The sequence below is a fragment of the Netta rufina genome, assembly GCF_964035555.1.
Source record: "Netta rufina genome assembly, chromosome: 8".
NCBI classification, from domain to species: domain Eukaryota; kingdom Metazoa; phylum Chordata; class Aves; order Anseriformes; family Anatidae; genus Netta; species Netta rufina.
Genome location: NC_140131.1, coordinates 12,435,880 through 12,452,370, shown reverse-complemented (window position 1 = coordinate 12,452,370; position 16,491 = coordinate 12,435,880).

Below are 16,491 nucleotides of genomic sequence, written 5' to 3'. Positions count from 1 at the left end.
CTGTGGTACGAATCTAATTTTCCTGTTTTCTGAGTGATATGATATATCATCATATTTTAGTGCAGCAGCCACAGGATAAAACAATTCTCTGCACACATGATACAATACAAATGTAGTTTACAGTATTTTCTGCAAGCCTATTATGCAGATAATGTATGCCATATATATAATGCACATGTACATGTAATCCGAGAAATCATCAATACATTACTGTGGTTAAACTACATATATAAAGAAACGTTTTTGTAACATACTCCTAGAATGAAAATATTTATCAACCCAACCACAGTCAAAAGTGAAATACTCCAACTAGAGTGTTATGAGATGCTAATCACACTCTGTTTTTCTTCCCTCACTGTTAAGCATTTATTTTCAAAACAATGTCCCAACATCTTCCAAGTAATTCTCCTCTCACAACTCAACGTTTTAAAGCTTTAACATAACCGGTCCTGAAGTCCCCAGCTTGCTCGCTGAATTACCAGTGTGCACCGCAGCCGACCTCTGATACCGAAGCCAATTCTGCGAGCTACTTTACGCCTTATCTCTCATCTCTACTCTCAGGACATTCCTGATGGCAAAAACTTCCCACGCAGAAAGGAGAAAAAAAAAAAAAAAAAAAAAAAAAAAAAGCAGGCGTTAGTAAGGCAGCGAAGTATCTCAGTCACTGAGCCAGTCCGACGAAGCCGGCTAAGCCCACGGCACCCGCGTCTCCGGCGTTACAGGCTGCTCAAGGGGGGTGCAGCCGGCAACCCCCCAGCCCAGCGCCTTCCTCGCCTACCTCCCCGCAGCGCCCTGCCAGCGTGGCGACACCGCTGACAGAGGTGACAGAGTGACAGCAATGACAGCGGTAACAGCGAGCCTCCCGAGCACGTGGAAGGGCTGCTCCCACCGCAGCGCCCCTTCGCCCCCAGCAGCGCCTTAAGTGCGCGGCGCCCCCGGGCGGGGCGAGCCCACCACGCCGGGCACCAGCGCCACAGGCAGCCCCGGACACCGCCACCGCCTCCCCGCCGTCCCCGACACCGACTGCCGCGCACCGCTCCTACACGATCCCGGTGCCGGTGCCGATCCCGGTCCCGGTCCCAGTCTCGGTGCCGGTGCTGCCGCCCCTCACCTCCGTTCCTTGGTGCCGGCAGAGGCGCGGCGGAGCAGCGCGGCGCCCCCCGGCCCGCCGCCGCCGCCGCCGCCGCCCGCCCGGCGCCGCCCGCCTCCCGCCCTCCCTCCGCCTCCCCTCCCGGCCTCCTTTCCCTCCTTCCCTTCCTCCCAGCAGCTCAGGGTTGCAGTTTCCCAGCCCCTCTGGGCTGCTCTGACAGCCCCTGCTCTCGTCCGGGCACCGGGAGCCCCTCGGCTCAGGCCTCACCCCTGTGAGGCTGCGACCGGCCCCCAGGTCGGAGCAGGGCAGATGGAGGAGAGCGGCCCTCCTGCGCCAGCCAGCACGGAGCAGGTGCTGCCTCGCTGTGCCCCGCTGCAGAGAGGGCTCCGGTGACGGGGACCGGGCTGCCTTGTTATGTCACAGCACCAGGGGACGAGGCCACGCGGCAAGATCACCACAGGAGGTGTTGCCAGCAGTGCTGCAGCCACAGCAGCAACAGCTCATGGGGCAACCGACTTCTGTTACCAGCGAGGTGTCCCTTCACTTTCCACACAATTCTTCCCAACCATCCCTTTCACCGGTGCACAGGGAGCTCAGGAGGGGGCAGCCCCCAGGAAGTCGGCCATGGAATGCAGATGTGCACATTACAAAACACACGGCCCTCACACCCACCAGATCACGCCGAGCTGACAGTGTTCCTGGGGGCATTTCTCCACTGGTGCAATATGACATCAACATGGCCAGATGAGGAGTTAGTGACGAACAAGATCCAAGGATTCTTGGTTTCACATCACATACTCAGCTTGAAGTTACAGATGACATCTAAGTTCTCTTTCATCTATCCATGTCCAGGATTACCAAGCAGGCCTGAATGGGAATCTTTATTGAAAACTCTTACTACAGAAATAAACCAAAATATAAAATTAAAGTCAAAATATAAAATCGAATTGTAATATATTACAGAATATTTCATGAGTAAGAACGATGGAAAATGTGTATCTGCTTACATTAAGACAGAGCCTTGATTTGTACTACTGCTAGCTCCACAAAGCAATTGTTTAAAAATGACAAGTCACAAACATGTTAAAGTTTTGCTTTCCTTCATGCCTTGAATACTATGGATACAGTTCGCCTCTGCCTAATTCACCACTGAGGTAATACAGGCCAACTAAAAACATTCTTTCAAATTGTACCTTAAGTCACATACAAAAATAATTAAAAGCACTATGCAGTGACCTTCTCCCTGAATATGCCTGTACATTTTGGCATCTTATCATGCAACAAGCAAAAAGAAAAAAAGAAATAAAAAATTGTTCTGTTTGAGACCTATAAATTCCCAGAAGCTCTTTTTTTTTTTTTAAGATCACAATAAACTATAAAAACATCTCAAAGCAATTTATTGACATTACATTTCAGAGGAAAATAGTTTATTTTATGTTTCCTCCTCCAGACAGAAATAGAGATGGAGATTTCATACTACAAACAGTTTGCACCATGCCTTTCTTTCCTAGCCAGATTTCTTCACCCATCTCTCCTAAAATGTGGGCAACTCCATTTGAAGGGAAGCAATGAAGCTGGTACTTCAAGACTTTGGGAACCAGAAGTTAAAACACCATTATCAAGCCAAAGAAAAGAGCAGAAAAACCTCAAGACAGATGTTTCAGCATGCTGCTAAAATTGTGGCTAGAGTAAGGGGGGGGGGGGAAGACTTGGATAGTTCATCCCCAAAAAAGCTCTGGTCTGCCAAAAGGAGGCAGAGTGAAATTTCAGTTGCTGCAGAGATGGTGAAGGAGGATAAGAATCAGTGTTGGGAAAGCGAGTATATAAACTACCAATTTTTTTTTTTTTTTTTTTTTTCAGACAACAGGCACTGGAGATTGCTCCAGCTTCTGTACAGCCTGAAGAGGAGAAATGGCCACAGGCATTATTAAGCATCTGTAACAGTTAGGTGATAATGTTACATTGACCAGAGCAGGACATTAATGCAGGACATGTGCCCCCCATAAACATTTCTGACCTCCTGGCATAAGTGAAATAATGGCTTCTGTGATAATTAGGTGCCTTGTGGGGTTATGGATTGGTAGGGTGTTGACTTTGGAGAGTGCTGGAAGACTGAGAAATAGTAATGACACCAGCAGAACTAAGCTTTTCATACTGACTGAGGATCAGCTTTCTCCATTTCCTACTACTAGAATTTTGCTCTGTTCGAAAGTTATTAATAAGCAGACATTATAAATGTGGGAGTGAAAATAGCAGTCCTACAAGTCTGAGTCCTTTCTTAAACAAAAGTGTTACTAGTTATTGTTGTACTTTCAGTAGTAATATTTTGTATTCTTAGTATTAGAAAATGAGCAATAATCTACATGTCTGTTTGAGGGGAGTGTTAACTAGGTCTTACAGCAGATTTTCAAAGGCATTGATTTTAAGTCACATACAAGTGAAGAAAAATTCACAGTACTATTCCATGAAACACTTACAATCAATGAACACTGATTTTGCATTAGAAGTTAATTATAAATTATGCCTTGTAAATAGAGTCAGAAAATGAGGTCAGTTATATTGAAAGTAATAATGTACATAGTAAAATGGCAACAAGTGCACAATAAAGGGTGTATATATATATATATAGTATATATATAAATATATATAAATTTAACAAATAAAGCTTTCTAAAAACCACTGTGTAACTGTTCAATACCTGTTCAAAATTAGGCATAATTTCTGATTAATGTCCTGGCTTTATAATGTTAAGACAAAATTGCAGAATTTCTACCCAAGCTAGAAAATATATATTTTGTAACAACATATTTCACATACACTATCATATTGGTGTGTAGTTAGACCATATAGCTACATGAAGTACATAGTGGAAGTTGTAATATTTCTCTTCAAAAATGTGGTCTTGGGATGCTGGGTCTGCTTGATTTTTTAGGAAAGTGGATAAAATGCATACTCCCAGAATTGTGGCATATTCAAAATACTCATTTTAAAATATGTTAAAACACTTCTATTTTTTAAAAGTACGGTTCATCAGAATGTGCTGAAAAGATCAGGCATGGCTTTGCCATTCAGATAAATGCCACCCTGGCCTTTATGCTTCACCATCAAGTAGTTCATAAAGTAGTCACAAATTCTGGCCAAAGTATTTCCTGAATTGGTGTACTGTCCAATGCAGTTAAAGGAGGAAATTCTTAGGTAGTTAAATATAAATTAACAGTGTTTTGTAACAAGCCCTAAATCATTCAAGGAGGTTAAGAACACCAACATGCCAGCAGGCACTCACTATCAGAATGGAGTAAAAACAAGAAACGTCATCAGGAATCATAACAACAAATATGCATCCTTCTGCTGAGATTTCCACCTGCTGATATCTAAAATGGGACTGTTTGCTCTTACTGGAAGTACAACTTTGGATACTATTGTTTTCTAAACATCCTTATCATCAAGGAAGTTCAATTCTTTTCTTCTTGATAATGAGACATGTCCCTTGGCAAATGAGGTAAAAGTTGCTGTAGACAGAACAAACAGGAAATATCAGTTCCCTAGTGAAGTTTGATGAGAGTGGGGCAGGGAACAGAGGTTTGGTAGTTTGGGACCATATTTGCATTGTGGTTCTTTTTGTTAGGAAAAGCAAAGACAGATTTTCTCTCTTAATGTAGATCTTGATCCTGTCACAAGAAGTAGCCAAGAAGTCCATTCAGAGCCACTCCCTTAGCCAAAGAGCTTGGCAATGAAGGGTCTTGACAGAAGGGTCTATTGATACCAAATAAACAGATTGTTACTGAGATACCAAAAGACCTGCAAAGCAATTGGTTGATGAGTAGACCAAAAACACGAGCTAAGTTTCTGAAAGAGATGAATTTGACCATGTCATCACAGCCAAACCACGTTAACACAGGAGCACAGAGCTCAAGCATCCATCATCCAGGAGACAAAAGCATCCAACATCCAGACAAAACTTCAAGTGGAAAAAAAAAAAACTGAACCCAGAAGTTTCCAGCCTAAGACAGGATAGTTGTGATATGCCAGAATATGCAATACAAAAAAATAATACTATTAATAATAACTGATTCTATACTTTCTTACATTTGTTCTTAGTAATGTTTATATAAACACATAAATGAAGATGCTAGTTATTGGTCAAATGATTCACCAACAAGATCATGCTAGTCAATACTAAATAATATAATTGTCTGCTAAAACCTTTCATTACATCATTTTATTGATTTACTTTTTTTCCCGCTTAGAGACAGACTTTCATCTTATCACATATCGTCATTCTAAAATTATTTGATTACTACAGACAGTACCTAACTTGGTTAGAACTGGAAGAACTGGAGAACGATAATTCCTCTTTTTTCTTCTTCATTTGCAAACGTTTTGTATCTAGTACTTTCTTGACACTTTTTTTCTTCTATTATATCAGAACAGAGCATGCACAGGAGATGGTGCAAATCTCTCTGGGCATAGTTCAGTTCTTTCTTCCATATATTTTTATGCTTTTTTTTTTATACTTTGTAGAAGCCTTCCCCTTAGAAATGAGGCAAGAGTAGAATAACGGGAGGGGGATTATTTAGTAGGTGTGTCACTGAAACATTTTTAACTACTTTCTAAAAATTGACTACAGAATAATCTGAGGCTGTTCTTCCTATAAATCAGTGATTTCAGAAGCATTCCCTTCAAGAAATTCTGGGAAGGTAGTACGCGTTTGGCTGGCTTTCATCAATACTAGATTTACCAATTAAAAAAGGTATTTTTTAAAGTCTAATATGATGTTTCAGAGTTCATAATCAAAGGATGTCTCCTTTATGATTATATGGAGTATCTATTTTTTGTTCTACCACAGACCCAGATCCTTACATGGCCAGAGGACAGACACATCACCACTGCTGACATGAATCTTGCCTGTTCAGGCTGGGGTAATTTGTAGTGAGTTGGCTTAATCAAGACTCATAGTACTGTTCTACTCATAACAACAACAGCATAATATTCTTTTGTTCATTTTAAATATGTGGGACAAAATGTTCTCTCTTATGAGTCACCTCTTTAATATTCTGACACATAAGAACAAACAATCTACAAAGTGATACTAAATACTGAGCCATATTAACTCCTTTTCTCCTCTTCCTTTTTCCAGAATGGAGACAATACAAAACCAAGTCAGAAGACATCTTTCATCAACTATTCTTTTCAATCATTCTGCTCAGGTCAAATGAAATAAAGAAATCATTTCCTTTGAATTGTCCTAACCTATTGTATTTACGCCACGTGACATAATGGTCAAAATAAGTCCATTACATGAAAAAATCTCATTAGGGATATGCCTGTTTTATGCCTTCCAGTTTTGTGGTTCTATTTATTTGATTTTTTTGCTTGCACACATGTTCAAGGATGTAATAGGTGAAGTTTTGACAGCTTAAACACTTTTAAAGAATATTTTGAAACTAACTCATTATGCTATGAGTTGTGAACAGAATTTCCATAGTGACTTCAAAGAATTAAATTACTTAAAACAAATGATGCACAGTTCATTGAGTTCTTTAAGAGGTCTAGTAGTCGTGCTATATTACCTACCATATACATGTAGTCTCTGGTCTAGGCAACAGATAGAGAACTATGTCTTCAGACTTTATCAGTTTCAGAAGAAAGAGTTTGAAAAGATCACATTTTCTCAAAATTTAAATAGTTGCAGATTTAAAACACCACACACTAAATGCATAGTTATGATCAGCTGCTTTACAGAAACTTTAACCTCTTTCTACATGTGATTCTGAATACCTTTGTTTGGGAGATGTGGTCTACATGGTAATTTTAATTGTAGCTCAGATGAAAGGTGAAATTCTTTTTAAATGGAACAAGTTTTCATCTCAGGCATATGGTAAAGGGTGATATCGATAAAAGTAGTTCAGGAAATCAGTTACTAATCCAGCAAACTTCTAATTTAAAAGTTAGTTAAGGAGAGAAGCAAATCACGTTTGAGATACTATTTCACTATTTCATTTTATTTTTTAAAAGGGGGAATTGTAAATCATTTTTGTTTGAAAAATTTTCTCCACTGACTAACTATAATGGATACCTAACCAACATACCACAGAAATTAAAATTTCATTACCTGGAGGGCTGGATTCTTTTTTCTGCTTCTCCAAGAGCCAATTCTATCCCTAACAGGGATGATTTACTCATCATTTACTGATGAGAACTTATGAAAAAAACACTTGAGTGTTTTTGTTTGTTTGTTTGTTTTGTTTGTTTGTTTTGTTTTGTTTTTCCTTCAAAAGAGCTAATTAGCTTCATGCTATTGGTGAAATATCTCCCCAATCCACCACAGAGAAGGACTCATATCCTATTTTTCTTACTATTTATCAGAAGAGTGGACCATTAACTCTGGCAGAAGGGTGGAAGAAGAATCTCAACACCTACTGCTAGGCAGGTTCAGTGGCCTGCAGCAATTTGGCAGAGATTTTAGCAGCCTCAGACCTGCAAATGGTACAGCTGAAGGTCATAATAGGATTCCTAATCCTGCTCCATGCCAACTTGCACATGAAGTAGTTTGTATATTGCAGCCTACGTAATAATCCATCTAAAGTTTGTTACTCATTGCTAGTTTAGGAAAAGCTGAAGGGTATGACGGAGAATATATGAGAGGGATGCAGATAACAGGAGAAAGATTGTCAGCTTTACAATAATCTTATTTCACAGCCAGTTTACTCTGAGGACAGTAATAATAGTAACAGAACTGGCCTTGCTCCTGATGAGTTTACAATCTACATAAATAAACAGATAGAAGAGGCTGAAGTGATCTTCTTCCCAGAAACATAAAAGCAGCCCTTGCACTTGACTCACTGTCGAGTGTCATCATCCAATATGCCATGCCAGCCCTGGACAAGTGTAGCTCTCAGGCAATTAGGATGAAATACAATGCTCTCATTTTCAGATGTATCTATTGTAATTCATACAAGAATAAAAAGATATTTGAAACTAATAACTCATGGAGAAATGAAGAATGCGATCTCTTGTTTATTCTGAGCAGATATTGACAGGGCAATCAAAGCCATGACTGAGAGAAATTCTTCCTTTCCGTTTAATAACCCATAATTAATGCTGCTGTTTGCAAAACGTGCATGCTTTTCCAGATTCTGGTTCTGTTACAAAACCATGGTCAGATTATTATCAGTAGCTCTCCATTATCAAAAGTCTCAGGAAACAGAACACAGCTGCCTTTAATAACAAAAACAAAAGCATCTTTTCTTTTGTTGCATACAACCTCCTTGCATTTGCAGATGTGAAAGGTGACAAACCGAATGAGTTCTATGGGTTAATAATTTAAATTACTTTTTCTAATCATATATTTCCTAGATTATTAAGATTTTCTAACTTTTACATCTTTGTGATCCTGGAATCTTGTATCCACTGTTTTCACCTTTGTATTTGTGCTCTACAATAAGTTACCATTTCTTCCACATCAAAAAACAGAGAAGTCAAACTTTTGGCAGAAATAGCATTTAACACACCATATATAGAAAAGAGTTAAAGAATTATTGTAATCATTTATCCATGAATTAATGGTTTTTCATTTCTGAAATGGGAAATGCTAATATTTGCAAATCTAATACTGCCAATTTTCTATTATTTTATTTTTTAACTGTTTAGGCAGTAATATAATTGGTTAAAATAAATCAGTATGAAACAAGCATTTCTGAAAATGGTCATCCACTTCTAAAGTTACTTTCCAGATAGAGAAAATAAAATTGAGATCATAACAGGAAAATTTCTATAAAAGGTGGTAAAAAATAATGGAAGAGAGTAACTTGAAATCAATCACCATTGTAACCTTTACATTTTTATACCATTAGATATTTTTTTTTATCCTCTTTCTTCCAAAATTCAAATGTAATAAATGTTCTGAGTGGTAGAGAAGTTATTTATGTTTTAATAACAGGAAAAAAAGAATCTATAAAAGTAATTATTACCCATCTGCTTTACAGTGCACAGCACTGAGCTTCCTGGCAGCACAAGCCTGGCAATACTCTGTAGTTTCTGCAAGCTTTAGTCAAAGAAACTTAGACAACATTGTTTTCCTTAAGAAAACAGAATGATGGTAAGAACCCCAAAAATATGATCTTGTACCTAATGTACATAATCACCAAGGCAATTCTCATTGAATTATGCAGCAGTATTTTTGTGCCTTTTTACTAAAGATATTACTAAGTGCTTTCAGTTATAAACTCAACTCAGTAAAGTCTGGATGCTGTTATTTAACATACACCATGTAGTGGAATATTCATAACCCTGTTGCTCTATTGCAACGTGTTGTAAATTGTGCACTTCCTACAAATGGAAAAATATTTCAAAGGAGCTCTTAATTATGGATGAAATTTCCCTAAACCAGAATATATACTAGCAAGTAGGCAACTTCATTTTGATTTTCTATACCAGATTCTCCTCTTATCATTTTTCATATTTTTAAGTAAAAATACTTCAGTGTTATTTTTAAGTATATCATCAAATACAAATTCAAAGTCCATTAAAAAGCAATAGGATGGATTCCATTAACTTCAGAGGGGCTTTGGATTACAAGCAATATAAATGCAACCTGATTAGCACAAAAATCAGTCTTAGAATGGCCAAATATTACATCACAGAATACAGTTCCTTCCCTGAGCTGTACCAACACAGATAGAGATCAACAGAGATGCAGGAGCTTGTGATTGCTATGGACAAATGATAAAAAGTTATCCCTGTATTTTATTATCTAAAAGTGAGGAGAAATAAATTTTGGTTCATATATACCAAAGTAAACAAAATGAAATTAAAGTAAAGCAATAAGGAAAAGGTAAGGAAAATTAATTTCAGAAAGGGCTTCGTATTTCTGCAATGTTTTCCCTAGAATTGCTAGTATCTTAAAGCAGAGTGTTTTTTAAAATTTAGACTCAACAAAAAACCGCAATTGTAAGCAGGAACTCAGCCTCAAGGTTTCCAACTAAATGAAAGTGGTTAGACTTCCTGGCAGAAAATAATTTTTGATGGAGAAATAGATTCATCTTAATGAAAATGAAAAGCACTCAGTTATGATGTGAAGAGGTCTCTCTGTGGAGATATTTAATTAAGAGTGATCTAATTTTATTATAAGTAATTCTCACAGTGTTGGCTTACTTCAAGTAAGCCTGTGCTAAAGAAAGGTGTCAAACAAGTTTATATCCTTAATTAGAAGAAATTTCATTTTCATCATGATGGACAGCCATGTGGCCATACAGCTCTTACTAAATTAATAGAATCTGTATAAATATAGACATAAGCCAAGCAGAAAATTTACCTCTGAAATCTGAATAAGCCAGTCAATTTTGAAAACAGCAGGGTTTGATAAACAGTGAGCTAATGAAAGATAATGATATTTCCAGTAATAGCATTTATAGAGTTTCAGAGAAGAGACGAGAGAAGGAAAAAAAGGTGTTTGGAGAGGGAGCAGACCATCAAGATTTGAGAGTGTATTATGAAGGACGGGAGCAAAGAAGAATTACATATACTGTATGTCTGTACACTGATTTTCTGTGGCTTTGTGTGTTGAAAAGTAGAGGGCTGGATTTGTTAGAGAAACAAAGAAAGCATTCAACTTTGGTAACAGACTTCTGCATGACTTGATTGACCAAACAAATCTCAGATGCAAGGATTTAATAACCAGATGGGTGCATGTGTATCTTAAGACACAGTAGTAGAGACAAAACATCTGTCAATTAGTTTTGCAACCACACTCTCCACATATTTGTGCTTACGCAGGAAGTTTAGCATTGCATATTCAAAGAAGAAGCATGTGCAGAAGTCATAAAGGATCTTGGAGGCTAGCCACATGTATATGAGGCCCAGTATATATATGAGCACAAGCACAAAAAGCTAGTCTGACTTCTGGTGTTTAAAGACAAAACAATTTTGTGTTTTCTCTTGCAGCTTGTGACTCCATTAGTAACACTGCAGGTTGTAAAAAAAAAAAAAAAAAAAAAAAATCAGCCTCACCTTGTGACTGCTTAAGATTGAATTTGATCAGCTTTTACCTCAGGATAGAGTAATTCAGAAACTAATCTGTACATGCAAGGAACAGCAACTGACTTTAAAATGGGCTGAATTAGATTCACATACAGGAGAAAACACCTGGCATACAGCTAGTGAAAGAAAAGTTGAATGTGCTTAGAAATGTAAAATGCACACAAATTAAAACATACTAAATTTTGGAGGGTTTTAATTTTTGCATTAATTAGTAACAAAGCAATTAGTAGCATTTTAACATTCTGATTGCCTGAGGTCATAAATAGTTAATGGTAAACCCAGAAATTATGATTGAGATCTCTACTTTCTAGCCTGGGAAACTGCAGTAGACATAAAGCTGTTTACCCAGTAGAAGTAAAACAGATGAGAAATGTAGGAAATGGAAAAACAGGTACAAAATGAATACTAGCACTATGCAGCACAGCAGCAAAAACAAGACAGCTTTTGCATAGCCTGATTCAAGTTTGAAGAGTGCTGAACATGGATGAGTCTATACAGTTACTCTAGAACTTTGACTAACTCTGATTTAATATCAGAACATCTATGAGAGAACATTTCATCTCATCAGTGTAATGGCTTTAATTCTTTTATTTTCATTTTGAACATTAAGTAATTGGCCGGTCTGATGTCAGATGTATTCCCTTCTGAGAAGTACTTAGCCCTTAGGATGAAGGCCAAACTTCTAGCTCTTGTCACATCAGGTCTTAGTGCACTTGAGCTGTACTTAAGGAATAAAAGCTGCCAGTGCATTTCCATGTTTCCATTTTGAATAGTTCAGAGTTCTTTGATGTCTTTTTCAAAAGGGTCTGTCTTAGCAGCTATCTTTTGTTAGCTTTCATAGTTAATTATCCACACATTTCTGAAACCCTCTGAAGATCATCCATGATATCTAATAAAAGCTGACTGGTAGAGGAATTATCTAGGAAAATATGTTACTGTTTCCTCACTAATGACACTGTGGCTAGAAAAGTGTATATTGCTGTACCTTGCTACCATAAAGATGACCAATAGTGTGGAATGAATTAAACAGATGAAATGATTAAAGGTTTGGAATGAGTAACGTAGTTTTGAGGAAATGCTATAATCAACGTGGTTTGGCCAAGAAAATTTCAGTAGGAGATGTGATTATCTTCTACACAAGCATAAGCACCAAAAAAAAAAAAAAAAAAAAAAAAAAAGAGGAAAAGAAACTGTTTAGGGTGAATCCCAAGGAAACATAGCCAGTGCTATCTGGACTAAATTGAACAATGGAAAATATCAGAAGAATGCATTAAAGGTGAGAGGCGACTGCTTGTGAAGTGTTCTGGTAAGGGCACTGATGCAACCTTGAATAGGATCGCCAAGTCTGATAGCCTGGGTCAACCACAAAGTTTATTTAGTAGAATTTTTCTTTACCAAGTTTTAAGAGTTTGTTTTTATTTGCTTTGTTTTCTCCATTACATCATTGTTTTCATATTAAAGGACAGATCTCCAGCTCATATTTATCGTATTCAGCAAGGTCTAGAACAAAATCTAGGCTTTGACCATTTGATATACAATAGATTTATTCATAATCAACAAAATAGTATCGAATCTCCAAAACTTCTTGTGGATAAAGGAAAAAAAAAATAGTGAGTCATTGCAGGCAAGGTTTGAAAGCATAGATTTTTCTTCATAAGAGAATGTCTAGGTAACATTTATAGAAAAACAGCATGATTTGTGACAATAACTCATGCCAGTGCATTTTATGGAAAGATTCTAGCAAGCTATGAAAGACAAGACAAGAATTTTCAGTGCTTCAAAAAAGGATGAGTGTCTTAGATTTTTACTTAACATTGCTATTTTTCTAATGCTAAACTATTGATTTTTTAAGGATCTACATATTAAACAGTAACGACTACATCCTAAATGTAAAATACACAGTGCACAAGTGTAAACAGAGTTCAGTTTGAAATATAGAAGTCACCAACAACAATAGAACTCTGTTAGACTGATTACCAGACTGGTACATTTTTCTGAGAGAGTATCAAAACAAATAGTAAATAACCAATTTTATAAACTATAGTGCATGTAATATTTTTCCTTAGCAGCTATACTTTTCAAATGTATTGATTGAATTAAGCTATGTTTTTTTGTGTACTATTAAGTCCCAGATTAATATGGGACAGCATACCCCATACTGATAACATCAAACATCATACTTTATACAGACCTATGTTCAATAATTATTTTTAAAAATTCCATACCTGAATTTAAAAAAATAAAACAAAGAACTACAGCTGTGTTAAATCACTCCGTGTTTCATGACACCTTCAGTGTGAAAGGTCCAGGAAAAGTTGCAGTATTCCAATCTCATATTTCCATGTTTCATTTTGAAAGTATTTCTTTTAATAGTGTGAATGTGAAAACAGCATATCCCAGCAACCCTATTGACTGAAGTAAACGTCACAGTACATATCATAAGCAATATACAATATTAGGAAAGAATAGGTCAAAGTGTCTCGGAGTTTGGTAAGAGCACTGAGCACAGTATCCTTTCTCGCCAGTATCCTTTGATGACATTCAGGGTGATCTGATATTTTTCATTGCCTGTGTACAATGAGTGGTATTTAAAGTTTTGCTCAAGTTCTCTGTCCTTTTTTTGCTGAGGTATACTGCCAATAGAATAACTAACTGGAGGTAAATCACTGAGGCCTTATTTTGCTGTATATATAGTAATAGTTTTTAACTAATTTAACTAATATAGTTAACTAATATAGTTAACTAAAATATAGTAATTTAATTATACTCACATTTATTTGTGAATGCAATGCATCTGAATCTGTGAGCTATTATTATCTCTGTAAGACGTTTGTTATCTTTCTCGAGAATACCTAAATTGTAATGGAATCCTAAAAGAGAGGGAAGTTTTTCTAACTGGTTATAGGACAACCCTCGTGCAAAAGAATTCGGACAGAAAGAAAAAAAAAAAAAAAGGTTTTTAAAAAAAAAGTTAAGAAAAAACTAATGATCACAAAGCATACTGTCCATGTTCTTGCTTCATCATATTTTGCAAACAGCGAATTAGTCTGCACTTTCTAATAAACAATGCCCACAACAGGACACAGCATTCATCCAAGTAGCAATAAGCTTGTTTTGTGGATGGCACAGCCCTCTTGTTAACAAACCATCACACTATTACACAGCTGACTCATGTTTTCAGGTTAATTGCTGCATTTTTAACAATGAAAATAGGAAAGAAAGAAAAAGTTAAAAAAAAAAAAAGGAGAAATATTAAAAATATGAAGATCTGTTAAAGAATCAATTTCCTCAGAATTAGTGCCTCTCTGATTCAGAGAAAAACAAGAGATTGGAACATAGAATATTCCAATGCAACAGTATAACAATTGATTTAAGCACTGATTTAAGTTTTGTCAACCAAGCCACTAAGTTATTTGTTGTTGCACAATTCATCCCTCCCTGAAACAGAGGAAAATCACTGTTCATTTCATGTGGTGATGAAGTGTACTCAAGTGTTTTGCTGGTGCAGAAGGTAAAAGAGAGAATCTGTACTTTCTTTGTTGAAACATTTGCAAGGAGTTCAGCCTTGCTAAGCCTTTCAAGTGTGATGTAGACAATTAAGTGATGCTTGCAGAAATAATTGAGTTTCACAATACAGGATATCAAATACCATTTTATAACACCATTCCTTTAGGTAAAGCAGTAAATCAACAAAGAAAAATAAAGTTTATGGGCTGTATAAAATTCATCTATCTGTCCAAATTTTCTCATTTAAATGTTCCATTCCACTTTATTTATTTATTTATTTTTAAAGGCAAAAAATGCTTGGCATATTGAATTGCTTGGAATTTAATTGTCTATCCTCTAGAAAATCCTACTCATAACTAGGTTTGTCCTGTCTAATTACAATGATTCAGTAATGCAGCAAATACTTTGTCGCAGTTTTTCACACTTTCACGCATAACACAATGAGGTGTCTATGATTGCAGTGCCCTGATAAATTACAGGATTGCAGCAGGATTTTATTGGCTAGATTTTGGACCAGGGTTTCCCCAAAGACAGTGTTCCAGCCCTGCCGTTCAAATGACCTTTTCCTTGGCTTTATCCCAGGCTCCAGCCAACACTTCTCCCAGCATCAGATAGGTTTCACTCTGCCACCAGTTCCAAAAACAGTTCTGACCCTCCTTTATTAATGAGAGCATTTGTTAAATATGTTCTTTTATGACTAGAAAAATAAAACTCCTCTACCTGCTTTGCAGTATAAGAATACTTAGAAATATTTCTTAAGGCAGAAGACTGCACGAAGAGAAAATCAGGAATAATATAAGCAAGGGAACCACATGTTCCTGTTTGATTTGACTGCCCACAGTGAAACACAATTCTGTGCAGGCTCTGTACCTAGAACACCTCTATTGCATTTAGCTATAAAATGGCCCACATCTGTTTCCATAGATCCTAAATTCATGCAAGCTGAAATACTACTTATGTAGTAGTTCACATTCTCCTGGGTGACCAAAGTAGAACTGCAAGCTACCAAGCCTGTAACTATTATAACACTGAGAAACAATTTCTTAGCAAAGTGAGAGAGTTCAAGCGTGAAGCTCAGAAGAAAAAGAAAAATTTTTAAATCACGTATAAGAAGCTGCATACCAAAAATCCTTCCTGGTCAGAAAATCTATCTAAAAATAGTTGGGGAAATTGTAAATAATGTTACCTGCTTTAGTAAACTATAAATGGCAAGTCTTCATGAAAGATTATACCTAAATGAGATCATACTATTTGCAATTATTCTGAAATGTAATTAACTCAAGCTCAGATTCATGGTACTACATATTTTTCCCATGTGTTTAATGTTGACAGGAGCATATCTGCATCAGAAATTGAATTTCTGTATGTTTTTTGTTGTTGTTGTTGTTTTTGATTTCCAGTGGTCCTGAATTTGAATGAGTAATTCACTCAGGAATGAAGGAATTAAAGTTCTAACACAGTCTTAATATTGCTGCAACCAGTCACTGCTACGAATTTATATTTCATGCTCATTTTTTTTCCTTTATGCAAATTTTTCTCATGTTTTCAGATGAGACCTAGCCCAGAGACTGCAAAGAACCTAAACACTTGAATCAAATTCAATGTATCATGAACCAGGTGTTCATCAGAGAACCATTACTGAATTTGAAAAAGTGTATTTCCAAGAGCTTTGAGCAGCAATAGTCTACATCTCATCCTATTACACTAAATTTTGATTAAATGTCAAAAAGTGCATGGTCTTTGGTGTTCTCTACTGATAATAAAATTAACCTCCACGGGAGTTCACAGTGTAGCAGGCTATAACTTTTGCAGCCAGAACCAATTCAGCATAGCCTGCCAGACATTATTTTTGTTAA